Consider the following 14,078-nt stretch of genomic DNA (forward strand, 5'->3'; position numbering starts at 1 on the left):
TACATCTACTTAGGATTTTTAAAAAGTGGATCTCATCATTTTTTTTAATAAAATAATTCACATTTTCTTCTTTAAAAGTTGCAATGAAAATTGAGCGCCCCAGCTTTCAATGGAAGCATTCTGCCACCAAGATATAAAGCAGTTTATTGAGGAAAAGCTAACATATGTTCATACCTACTGTATTTCACCTTTCTTCATCTAGAGCTAATATTTGAATTATTAAACAATGGGCTGAGAACCAAGCTACCACCCGAATACTGACTTAAGATCCACACTAATATATAACTGGAGAGAATCAAACTGACAGCAGAATTCTCAGAAGCGCCCCCGTCTATCACAAGCCAGTCAGACTGGGTTATTATTAGCTGCTGCTGAGTGGACTATGGCTGCTGAGTTTTACAAGAGGTCTACAAAAATCGTAGGTTTGAACACTGAGTCCCACTAACTCCATTAATTATGTGCTCACGTTCTGTGTTGAGGGAGGGAATGAGATAAAGCAAGCAAAACATCGAGACTACAAACAGGCAACATAAAATATTGCCCAAAGAAGAGAACTACGCAGACGTACGGAGTGAATTACCATCTGAGTGCAATACAAAGAGGACAGTCTGTACCTTGTAAACCACATTCTCAAACTGTAAGCAGATGCAGCGTGAACAACTAATGAGAAGTTTAAGAATGGAAAATAGGAGGTAAATCAACATTAAATAATGGGTGTCAACACAAATCTAGAGAGGTCTTTTAATGAGCATTTAGTTTTCTTTGTGTGCCTTCTTGATAGTTCTTATTTACAAAGGCACATACTTCCATGATCTTTGGGTTAGTCTATAACTGAGATGTATTTCCCGCAACTCTACACAACACAAACTCTAAGCACGGAAATACGTATTTTCATGAAGAACTGATCCAGCTTGAATAACTGTGCAAATATCTGATAACTCTTCAAGAGTTAACAGCAAGACATTATCTTAATTAAAACCCATAAACACAACTGAATTAAAAATCAGCACTGTGAATCACATTTCTAACAATGTCTTCTTAAAAAATTAACTAGCTTAGAAATTGGCTATTAACATGTTAAAACTTTAATCAAGAATCAATTTTATAAGCTATGGGTTTAATCACTGAATACTCTTACACAAACCATGAGGCACAGATCTCGTTCCGAGTCTCAAAATATAGATGTCAAAGAGCCATTCCATCAGGTTTCCAGCATTAGTGCTATCCTGATCACAAAGCAACCATAAATAGAGTAGTTGGGTTTTTTTTCGTGCTTGCTACTCACTGGTGCAACAATCAAGCATCTCTAAAAGAGCCATTAAACCATTTTTCACTTCAAGTTGCCCTGATGAGTGCATTCACATAAAATATGTCAATGAACTCAGGAAAAAAAAAATTTACAAAAGTATCTCTGATGTAATTCAAACACAAACAATCATTTGTAGGAGAGAATGTGACATGAATTAGAAAATATAAACGTCAGCACCGGGATACCTTTCCTGCTCAAACTAGAGGGCAGCAATTTCAAAGGACAGGTAGAAGAAAGCATAAATTATGACATTTCATCATGGAGAGGGGAGTAAAGCAACTTCTCTCAGAGTAAATACCAGTCACCTAAAGAAGTAATCCATTCATCTTCTAATTGCAAAATTTGATGAACTTTGCACACTGGTAGCATAATCAAGAATGCACATCCTGTTTTACTATGATGTGCACTAGAATACCTCAAGATATTTACCACTGTTACTCCTGCTTGAGTGTTTAAGTACAGCTCACATATTTTCAAAACTAGTTTATTACTGAGTAATAATAAATGAGTTTCAGTGTTTCAGGCATGGGCTAAAAAGGTCCCTGATATGTCACCTACCCGGAAAAGCTGCAGAACAGAGGAAAACATTACTAACCTCAGAAACTGTGCTTAGGCATGCAGTTTGCTAAGGGTGCTGTCCCACTACTTTAACCAGTTCTAGCTGGGTGACATACAGAAAGGCTAAAGTGGAAAATCCACACTCAAGAAAGCAAAGAATACAGGTGCTTCTTAAACACGCTTTGTTCTTAAAGTCAGTCAAGTAAGAAGGAGGACGACAAAGGTTTTGGAATGACAGAATCCTCTTAAGAGTGAAAAATCTGCTAATATCAAAGGCAGCTGCCTGCTGGGGAGAGGCAGGAAGGGGCAGAGAGAGAGATTTGCAAGAGGAAATGTGTATCTCCTGCATTATGTTAATCAAATCCCACAGAAAGCTCTGGAGTGAGCATGCTGAAGGCATCAGACAATGGTGTAAAGCAGCTTATTCCCTTTTTTCCCCCTAGATTCCTATACTTCTTGTGCCACCTCGACTAAAGACCATATTTAAATCTTCTAAGTGGTCTCTGTTGTATGCCTCATGTATTGCACAAGTACAGGCAGGCTGGGTTTTCAAGCTGAATAGCAAAATACTCTCCAGGTCAGAAGTCCAGCAAAGGCAGAGTAAGTGCTATGCTGCTGATTCATTTCTGAGAATCCTGCTATCCACAGGTTCATTTCTGTGAAAAGGTAACAGCTGGAAATGGTGCTCTGGAAGTAAGCTGGACAGGTGAAAAAAAAAAAGGCAAAAAAAGCAACAACCCAGCTCTTGGTCTCCCCAGACCAGTAAGAATTTGACACATGCCTGTGCCATGAGAGGATGCAAACACAGCAGCCTGACGAGAATTCTACAGTAAAGACTCTTCTACATCTCTAATGCTCTGTGTCAACAACGAGACAATAAAAATATTAAATACTCAAATCTTACTAAAAGGAAACTAGGATTATGCTGCTCACTGTAGACCTGTTCCCACGGAAATTAATGAGACACTTACAATCAAGTCCCACATTGTGTAAGCTTCTCAAGCTGGTGTAAACTGTCATTGCTTTTCTGAAACCAACAGTATTTTGCAAATCTAAAATGACATCCTGCCCTGACCATTATTTCTAAGCATTCAGTTTGTTCTATAAATCAAAGAAATAGTACACTGGTGATGAACCCTTGGATCAAACACTATAGGCCCTGTAGCCAATAGAAAACAACAGAGGAAAACAGACCCTGCAGTCTGGTAATGGAAAGCTTTCTAGAACCAGTGAGAAGATATAAATCACTGAAGACATTGATCTATGAAGCTGTACAATGCAGTGACCTGATTGACACTTATCAGAAAGCTGGTTTCCAGTTAGATGAAGTAGAAAGGACCAGTATAACACTCACTCTTTCCACTAATAAACAAAAGTAAGAACAATGAATTAAGAGAGCACGAAATCCACCTGAAATTCCAAATGATAATTTACTGAAATTTGTAAATGTAAAGAAATATGTAGAATATAAAGCAAATCTTCTCCCGTCCACTCACCTTTAAGAATACTGAACAAGAAAGTGTTTTCACTGTTCATAAACAAAAGGAGTAACTATAGTGACAGAAAAGATCATATGGAAGCTTTCAAAAGGTAAGAGACCAAACTGCCTATTTCAGAATTTACCTCCTCCTTCATCCCAGGAAAGGCAAGGCTGACCCTCTGGACACAGCGTTACTCATTGGGAGCCAAGTTTGATGCTTTTCAAGAAACAGACAAGTGTCAAAGGGACACTTAGCCAGCTATTTCTTAACCATTATTATTTCAGAAATTATTGTACTTTTAAAGGTTTATTGGTAGTACCAACACTTGTCTGTTCTTTGCCCTTTCTTAAGATGCTTCCTAGGAACTAAACTATACACAAACAGGAAAAAAAAATGGAGAAAAATGAACTCACTTTAAAATATTTCTATTTCTAACTATGAAATTTCAAACCAAGAAGAGTAAATGTCAGAGGACACAAAGGAAAAAAAAAAAAGGTAGCTAGCAAAAATCTCTTCTAGATTTTCTTTTTTACAGTGAAAACCATGATTAGGCACTAATTGGAATAGAATAAGGGCTCTTCTCTGGTAGTAACGACAAATACATGATACAAAATGATCATACAGTTCCCCAGGTAATTCATGTTCCAATTTTTCCTAATTTGAGATTCTACAATGCAGGAACTACCTACCCAAGGAAGAAGCCTTTAAGAAAACAGAAATCATTAACACCATTAACCAGCAGACGGGCCTCCATTGAGAAGGCCAAACAGCAGCAGCAGCAGCACAGCACCAGCCGCAGCTCTCAGCAAGGGAAAGTGCAGAGTCCTGCACCGCAGAAAGAATAACCCCGGGCAGTAGCAGCTGGGAGCCAACTGCATAGGAAGGTATGTGTTGCAGGGAAGAGAGAAGATGGAACCAGACCCTTCTTACAAGTGACATGATGAAAAGACCAGATACAATGGACACAGCCTGGAACATGAGAAACCACAATTAGATTAGGAAAACCATTTTTTTTTCCTCCTGTGAGGGTGGTCATATGGTCACTGGAACAGGTTATCCAGCAAGGTTCCTGAATCACAGAGATATTGCAAAGTTCACTGGACAAGTGGCTGTAATAATACAACATACCTTAATCTAACCCTGATATAACTGGATCTGGACTCTATAGTACTGATTATGAACAGCAACCTTTCACAAGGACACGTGACAAAATCCTGCTTGAACCAAACAAGAATTAAAACAAGATCAAGATCTTTGAAATGCTGATTCTCCCAATGAGTGTTGGATGCCATGAACTGCTTGTCTGGAAACTGATAAGTAATAATTAGAGATGACATCTTTGCTTACAGAAGCTAAAGATCATTTTCATGTGATAAACACAAGTCCTCCAGAGAACTGAAGTGTTTCAGACGCAATGCAGTAAAGATCCATCAGATAAAAATGATCTCTATTTCAATTTTGGGTGTCAGATTGTGATGCCTGAGTGGGTTTTTTTTTTCTGAATTCCTTTTAAATCTTCAGCTTCTGAAATTTATAAGAGACAATGGTTTTATAACGGTTACAAATTCAAATTCTTCAGAGAGTCATGCCTGCAATTTTCCAAAACCACACTTTAATCACACGTTTAACCCAAGAATAAAATATATGTAGGATTTATAATTAAATAGTGCTTATGATTGCTCATAACCTCTTATTTGAGAAAAAAACTCAAAAGGATTCACAATATAGTTATTAACAGATCTTATACAGAGGCAAAGGTAACAGGCATCCAAGAATTTAATCAATATTGAACCCAAGCTAATTGGTTATCTCAGCATCTCAAACATTTAGCACTTTCCATGGTGTCTCAGGAGCTTCTACAGGACTTTCTAAACAAGATATTTACTAAATAGTTATCTTAGATTTCAGTGACTGAATTTGGTGATCCAGGTACGGTACACTATACTTCTAACACTCACTCCTGCTATAGTAAAGGCAGACTGTTAATCTCCAAACCCACACTGCAATTTACAAATCCATATACAGAATTGTTTATGTGTTAATAAATAGTGAATGTTGTTTCTTGCAAGGTCATTCTGTTGTCTTGATGTATTCTTAGATGATGTACTTTCAGTGTTATTTCCACTGCAGACCTCCTAGTGTTCAGCACTATTCTTCACTGCAAGTGAGCGATATGAAAGGAGAATTTTCAGACTGTTGATGTAGACAAAAACTGTAGATGAGGGTTTCTTTGTATTTTCATGAAAAAAACAGCCCCAAGCTATGCACAAGTAGCTCAGTCTGACTGCACAAGCTCAAAAAAGGCAGCAATTGCTCCAAGGACTACTGACTTAAAATTCCAACAAGGTTAAAATTGTTTTCCAGTGGCACCTTGCTCCCCTTTCTCCTCCCACCACGACCTTTTTTTCCTTAATCATAATTAACACTTGTTTACTCTGGCTCAATCCCTCTTAAATATGCCCTTTGAAATTTGCAGCATCTTCTGATATGCTTTATAATCTAGTTCATTCGGTGAAACCTGAGATGTATAAAAGACACTTATACGTTAAGTCAGAGCAATGTGCAGTAAGACTGATGAATTCACAAAGTGTTTCTTGCAAGATGCTTGGTACAGGAGTAGTCACTGATGTCACTGTGACCTGAATATATCTGTTCTATCTGCAATTTTTTTTTAATATTTTCTTTATTTGCTAATGGGAATCCCATTAAATGCCATGACCGTAACTGAGCAAACAAGTTAGAATGCAAAAAAAAAATTACATGCAACTAATCAGTGCAATCTAAATGATCTCTGAGTATAAGGCTACAAATATGACTTCTGGTTTTATCTTGCTACAAATATGACTTCTGGTTTTACCTTGCTTACTTCTATCTACGTATTCAGCTGTTTTCTCTTGCTTTATTTTCTCCCAGTGGAAGGACAGACTAAAATATAGCTTTGCTTTAGATGGCGCATCAGCAACTGTAATAATAATATATTTTTGTTTAGCTAACAGCTTTTGTTCAGAACAAGCTGACCAAAACTGAAGGAAAAGAAAGGAATACACATATATCACAAAATTTTACAGAAACATCCCAAATAGTTCACAGTTTAACACTACCGTTGTCAGGAAAAACACATAAAATTCTTATTTTTCATCTCTGGATTTCACTTACAAAGTGAACAGAGTGAGCAGTAACATTCCCCAGATTAAAAATGTGTGATGGATAAGAGAACAAAGTACTTTCTTTATGTTTCTGATATGAGCCTCCTACCACTCGAATATCAATCTAAATGTACTACATATTATTCTTCACTCAAAACACTCCTCACTAGTACAAGCTATCACCCCTATTGAACAGTTCTGCAGTAACGTTCTGATGATGCTTTTATTGGCTATTCCATGCATCAGAAACACCTATTTCGTTTCAAAAAGTTCAGACCAAAAAGGACTGTAAAAGAAGAAAACCTTCACAGGGAAGTACACTATTAAGTGTACATATCAGATCAGTAAGAGTAGAAGGAGTTTCTTGTCTTCAGGTTCCCAGATGAATGTCAGTGCTGGGTGTCAAAGTGACCTATGCTAACCTGGTGACCAAATATTGCTGTTCACACCATCCTATCTTTAGTGAATGGATATTCACATTTTCAACAGCACCCTTGACTCCTGGCACTTCATCTGTCAGAAGCGAAATCAAAGACTGACCATTCTGGAGGTGACTTTTCCAAGCCAGGTTTCAGACACGGTGGTGACAGGGCAGTGTGGCAGTAGCTCATCATGTTTTTTGTTCTATTGCCTTTTCAAAATGGAAGACTTCAGCTACACTGAACAGCAAAGTTATCAGCAGAAAAAAGAATTGTTCTAGAAGCTAAGCTGTTCCCTCTTCCTATGTGTATATATCATATTATGAGAAGAATATGCAGTGTAATTTTTCATGCAGATAGTCTCTTATAAACTGATTCATTATAGTACCATACTTAAAGTAATCATCTTTCCTCCCAGAAAACCTATATGCAGCATTTAAACTTTCCTGAAGGAGTTTGTAAGTATTAAAGTAACTACACTTGACTAAAGTGACAGTATTAAAATATCTACCTTTGACTGAAGTACAAACAAGCCAAACTATTCTGAAAATTAAATTCAGTAAATTTTATGTAAGGGCAATTAAGGCAATAGAATTACTCTGGATTTAAATTGCTAGAAATAAGCCAATTTTTCTTCCCTTTGCACCCCTTCACTTTTTTTTTTTTTTTTTAAATAATGTCTTTTCACTACTTGGATGAAGGCCAGATTACTCTTTTTAATGAAATGAAAAACTTTGAGTGCATTTTTTTTTTTTTTCCACCAGAAAGTCTCTGAAGTACTTACACTTGTTGATCCAGTTTTCCATATTCTTTAGGGAATATTACAAAGAAGCTCTAAAGACATACCTGAAGATGAGTATTAACTACTATTTTGGAATGACAGCAATACATTATCTGACTAGTTCTCACCACAAGCACAATTGCAGAAGCTGACCTAAGAAGCTACCTTTGGGATCAGGACAAAAAAATCAGCATATTATTATATAACCAGGTGATTTTTTGCAAATGCCAGGGAACAGTTTGTTTGTCTCACAATCTTGTCAGGAAAACTTCTGAAAGAAGCTCAGAATACATCTTCACACAAACGTAAAATGAAGGAACAATCATTCTGGATCAGATCAAACCTTCACCTTTTCAAATATGTTATTATAGTTTAGATTAAATTGATTCAATTGAAACTAAAAATACTTTTATTGATCAGCAGTGCATATTCTCTCCAAAATAAATACACTGGTATACTGGTCAGTGTGTTCTTCTGTTTAAATAGTTTTCAAAGAGAGAATGTTTGTGAATACAGCATAATCTCCTTTGTTTTGGTCAGAAAATAAGCAAAACTTTTGATTTTTTTCAACTTTTTAAAATTTAAAAAATAGCATTGCTTTCTGCTGGTTTGAAAACATACATGAATCATAGTTCAAAATGCAGAGTGAACAATATCTTTTACGGAGATGTGGAAATAGGGAGAGAGCAAGTGACTTGGACATACGTAAGACCCAACCTTGGAATACCGAGGAATACGAACTGTTTTTTCAGCTTTTCTGTCCAAATACTTCTGTCACTAAATAGCTGACTGCAGTAAATGGTCTCTATTTATTACTTCTTATTCACTATCCTTACTCAGAAAATGCAAATAATTAGACAGATAAAAATGTTTCTTATTTTCTTGCCAGACCCTCTTGCCCAACCAGAACCCCTTCAACAGCAGGCCAGGATGGGCAATGCTGTGTCAGTTCAACAAAGTACATCTGGATCCTGACAGGGATCTGGATAGGCTACAGATTGGTAAGAACCCCTTATTAAAATCTTTTGGTCAAGAGCCAGGAGACACACTACAGACCTGGGAGCTCCAAAAGCTGTTGCCAGATGGGAGATGACAACTCCCTGGGGATCTCACTGCTCTGCTGAGGAACTGAGTGGGGCTGGAAGTGGCGCTGGGTCCCACGGCAAGCGTGCCGCAGCAGCCTCCCAGGCTTGCTTTCTCACACAGCCAAAGCGTGGGCTCCCTGAGCGTGCGTGCAAGCACAGCCCTGCTCCTGGTAGCCCTGATTTGACCTGCATGAGGAATACATGCAGATAAAGAGCAACAAGTTGGCCTTTGCATACAAAGATACCAGCATCTCTCCAAGCAGCAGACAGATTATCTTAAAACTGGCATTTGCTATAAACTCCAGGAGGTTATTCCAGTCTCTTAGGACTAGCAAGAGAAGGGATGTTAGAGCCATACTCTTTTCTCTCAAATACATCCCCTGAATTAGAAAAAAGGCAACCAGAAGAACACCATTAGGGGCAAGATTAAGGCTGCAGGCAACCTGCTGTGCGTGAATGGGAAGTCCCTGTAGGCATTAGGATGACCTGTGTCAGCCAGGCTGTGAACCACATCATCCCCTTGCTTTCCAAAGAGCGTCTCTGAATTTCTGTTATGCCTGTTTCATATGTACAGGGTTCAGGCAATGTGTATGGGCTGATTTTTGTGGATTCATTACAAAAGTAAAAACTAGAAGAAAGATAAAGCAAAAGATAGAAACACTATATTGTACAGGAAAATCTAAACGTAGAATTACGATCAGTATAACACATAATAGTACCATCAAATCAGTCAATCTTCACCTCTTGTTACTGTAGATATATAGAGGATTCTGGGAAGGAAAGAACAGCTCGTTTTCTCAGAAATAAGCACACAAATGGCACATTTCAGCTATGAGGCTTCGTTGTGTTAAACATACTCCATTGCTTTGTGCTTGTATTACAAACAATCAAAAAGGGAAAACTATTTGCATCCATGTTCCTTGCAACAAAACTGTAATTTTGAAGTGTCTGAGGAGCACCATCACTCTCCTCTGGGGGCAAGAATCCAATCTCAATTTAGTTAAATACAGGAACAAATATTTATCGGAATCTTTGCACAGTAGTGGAAAACCACCAGAAGAAAAGCCATAAGGAATTAGTTGTTACTGAGCTAGCCCTGGATTTCTTGGTATGGAAAAACAGTCCAACAGCAAATGCTTATGCCCTTGACAGCCCAGGATTTCCGCTGGAGCTCCCAAGAGTGCCGGTGGCTCCTCTTCTGTCCTTCTCTGGGAGACATAAAACTGCTAAGCTTTGCCTAGTAATATTCTCCTTAGTAGCTTAGGAGTCCTGCTTGATGCAGTCTCCTGTGTGCACTTCCAGTCCAGACATACAAGTTTAATTTTAAAGATATATTTCCTCTTTCTGCAATAGAAGTCAGCATTAAAAATCCTATGTGGATTTCAGCTAGGGAATTCAACTAGTGCCTTTTTTTCCATTCATGGCCATGCCCCATCTATAAAATGTTACATATCAATGGCCTGAACGCTAAGCTTGTATAATTTTGTGTTAAGATAGAATTATATTGCCAATGGATACAGTTTTTCTTCTCATGAAAGGGCTGTCACACCAACGGCTGTGCAAATTAGAAGTGACAGTCACAACAACTGTTCCACATTTGAGTCTCACAAAGCACACAGACAAAAAATTGGCTGGATCTGGCCAACAATGCCACCTGAAATGTGCCTGTATCACTTACGTAGTCACACCTCTCTGACACTTGCTTCAGAAAGCGATTGGCAAAATGCTCCAGACTTCCTGACTGAGAGCTAGAAGTCTTGTAGGACTGGAATTATTTTATCTTTGTATTGAACTTACCAGTATTGAGTCTTTAGAGATAAATCTTCTTTCTTAGCTTGGGATAAGGCAAGCACATGTACACGTATTTATATCCAGCAAGAGGGCAGGAAACGGAACTGAACTTTCTTATGTTCAAAGCCACTGCTCCCGTGAAGCTGCAGCATGAGTTAATGATTGTGCTGGTGGTGATGCCCTGCAAATAGGACAGATGTCCCCCATGGAGCTGTGTGCCATTTTTCTCACAGTGCACACTAAAGCTTGAGAAATCTCAGTTATTATTATGTAAAATGATAACAGATGAGAATTTTATTTACAATCCTGCTTCTAAATTCATTTACCCTAAAGAAATCACATCATCCATCTGTAAGTCCAGCAAATTAAATTCCCATAGGGGAGCTAGTTCTATGGAAAGGGTTAGAATATTCTGCTTCAAGCAAGAATCTTGGCAAGACCTAACACAATATTGCAATAATACTGCAGGCTCTGGGCTCCATCTTATTATTATTCTTCTAACATGATCACTATGCAACATTTAATGTTCATTAGCAAGAATATTTATTCTGGAGTCAGGCATATTGATATTATAATAAGAACTCAATTTCATACATCCCAGAACAATAATTAGATTTGTAAAAAACAAATATGTAGACAATGGTCAATAGATCAAAAGTGTTTATTGCACTGAGGTATCCTTTATGACTATTCAGATATTAATTTGAACAGGCTTCACACACTAAAACTAACTTACCCCGGTGTCAGAGAATATGGGACATATGTTGATAAGTCACACTGGAGATTGCCTAGGTCATGTCCTCATTTGTTATGAAATACATGGTTTTGAAAGTGCAGTAGAATCTGATACTCTATTGCACTGAATACTGAGCATATAGTTCTGATCATATCATAGTTATCACAGAGAACAGGTATGATTCAGAAAATGTTCTAATGTTTGATTGTAGAGGATGGCTTTCAAAACAATGTTAGCATTTATACATTCAATAAGTTTTGTGTATGTATATGAAGATATATATATCACTTGGAATTCAGATCATAAAAATCTTTTTTTCACGTGTTAGTTCACATCTACACTTCATTTACAAATACAGGATGATAATATGGTTATCATGTTCCCAAAAACCTCAACACATCAGTGTTTTTAAGAAACATTACATAGGTTGTACATTCAAGTTCTATTCCCATTTGTGAATTACCCTTATAATTATATCAAAAAACTGTCTGAATGCATTTGGAAAGATATAAATTAAATGCTTCTATTGCAATATTGATGCTTCTTGCCAAACCTGGACATAGTATTTGCAATAGAAGTCATCATATATTTAGATGATATGTTTGTCCATGATTTCCACACAGTTGGTTTCAATACCATATTAATGATTCATATAATGCCTTATTAATATGTTTCTCAATGTTAAAATACTTTGTAAACATTTCAGACCACAGATTCTTTGCCAGCTACTTGTTTTGAAGAGCCTTTCAGGTATTAGCCTTTATCATTACATGCGGTTGTTGCCTAAATCACACTGAACAGTTTTTACCATATGACTGAATAACAAACACACACCAAGTGAATCCATCTCTGACCTACATAGCAGGTAGCCATAGGAGGGCAGGAATGTGCTGTTTTGCATGGGAATAGAGACATTCCTTGAAATTCCCAGAAAACAAACTATTTGTTCAGAAGTTTGTCATAAAAGTGAACAAAAAGGATGAGAGGATGAATGAGTCAGAGAGACATTGAAAAAACACAATGTTCATGAAAATGTTGCATATTTTTGACCTGTTTTACCAGTCACAGACTGGTATATGATGCAGTAGTCTAGCTATTCCTCCAGGGAAGGAAAAATCATTGCTTCTGAGTCATGAATTAGGAAAAGAAATTAACAAGCAAAGAAAAGTGCATACTGGCAATACAGAAGAAATGAAAATTGCTAAAAAACAAGCTGACTTGGATATCAGGAGTGAAAATGTGCCCAAGAATAAGAGAACAGGAAGAGAAGGAAGCTGTTATGCACTGTGAAGTACAAGATTTAAAATAATCCTAGAGTAACAGGTGCTTTAAGGTCCTGGGAGAGAGATGGCTTCACTCTATAAGAGAGCTAGGCTCAGCTTTGGGGAATCTGCCCTGACTACCACCTAGCAGATTCAGACAAAACCCCATATCCAGAAAGAAGAGGAAAAAGGGGGTTATACAGCAGTTTTCTAGATGGAGGGGGCTGTTTGCTATAGCTGAAGGAAAACAAAGAATTGTTCTTGTTATCACTAACTGGGCAGAATTGCCTTGTTCTTTTGTTGGTCAGAAAATAAACCCAAGAGATTTTACACAAAACACACCACAGTACCCATTCTCCTGGGTGGCAGGAGACAACAAGTGCCTATGTCAGTACGGCCCCAGTTTAGTGTCCATAAGAAAAATAAAGAACACCTAAACCCTCAGTCTGATGGAAAGAAACAGAAGCATTTTTTTGCTTTTCTTGTTGAGAGTGCAAAAACAAAACCCAAAGAAGCTAAAACCTAACTGTGGAACCATCTTACTGTGGTTTCCATGGTAAGACAGGATACAGAAAATCATTCCAGCTGTCTGTTATAAACAGACAGACAAGTAATCCACCCGAAGGAGACCGACACCAAGTCCACTTCAAAACACCCACTGTATGGTGGCAGGAGAGAGCAGGAAGTATGGATGCAAACTCTGAACCATGAGGAGGAAACTGAGTTTCATTTTTGCATCCCAAAAGAGTAGTGAGTAAAACACAGATGGTTTTATCACCAGTTTCTAAAAGCACAATATTCTATTACAACTTCAACAAAAAGTTTAATTTGTCCTGAAATTAAATTTTACAGGCTACCATTTTAACAGGAAAAATTGATCATTTTGGAAGGTTAATCTAAAAGATTCTTTTCCCTTCAATCCAAGCTTAAAATGAAAATTTAATTACAGTGATAAATACTCTTTAATATACACTTTTGTTTAGCTATATTGCTGTATTTTTGATCCATCAGTTGTAAGAATGGACTAATATAACTAGAATTTTTGAAAAGTGTTTTATCTGAAGGATCGCTACCCAGTATAGACTTTAATATATTATTTCAGCATTTTAAGTCTTTATAAGGAATGCTTATTCTGTTTAAAAGGATACAGGATAGGACTACATTAAGTGGGGTTTTTTTAAATTCATGTGCAGAATATCTGATTAACTGGGATGTATCTCATTCCTGTTTCCAGACACTTAAAAAGGCTTTCCAGCACCTCAGGTCCACTGCTTCCAGAATACAGCTGTACGTTAGGAAAATGTAAAACTCTCCTTTTCTATAAACAGCATAAACAGACCTGGTTTCCTTTGAAAAACCTCTAAAATCTTTGCTCTCCTAAATTCTGCCCTGAAACACTGTCTCTCTGCCCTAAGTGAGGCTGATAAAATGCACCTCCCACAAGCAGCAATAAGAAACTATGGAGTTTGATATGGAAGCCTTACACCCAATAAGAATATGAGTGCATAAA

General features: G+C 37.4%; 1 protein-coding gene across 1 annotated transcript in view; it reads right to left on the reverse strand.

Annotated features, from left to right (window-relative positions):
• NCKAP5 (NCK associated protein 5) overlaps positions 1 to 14,078 on the reverse strand; it is a 368,063-nt gene that overhangs the window by 127,201 nt on the left and 226,784 nt on the right. The gene's annotated exons all lie outside the window — the stretch shown is intronic.

Source organism: Nyctibius grandis, chromosome 9 (genome assembly GCF_013368605.1).
Source record: "Nyctibius grandis isolate bNycGra1 chromosome 9, bNycGra1.pri, whole genome shotgun sequence".
Taxonomy (NCBI): domain Eukaryota; kingdom Metazoa; phylum Chordata; class Aves; order Nyctibiiformes; family Nyctibiidae; genus Nyctibius; species Nyctibius grandis.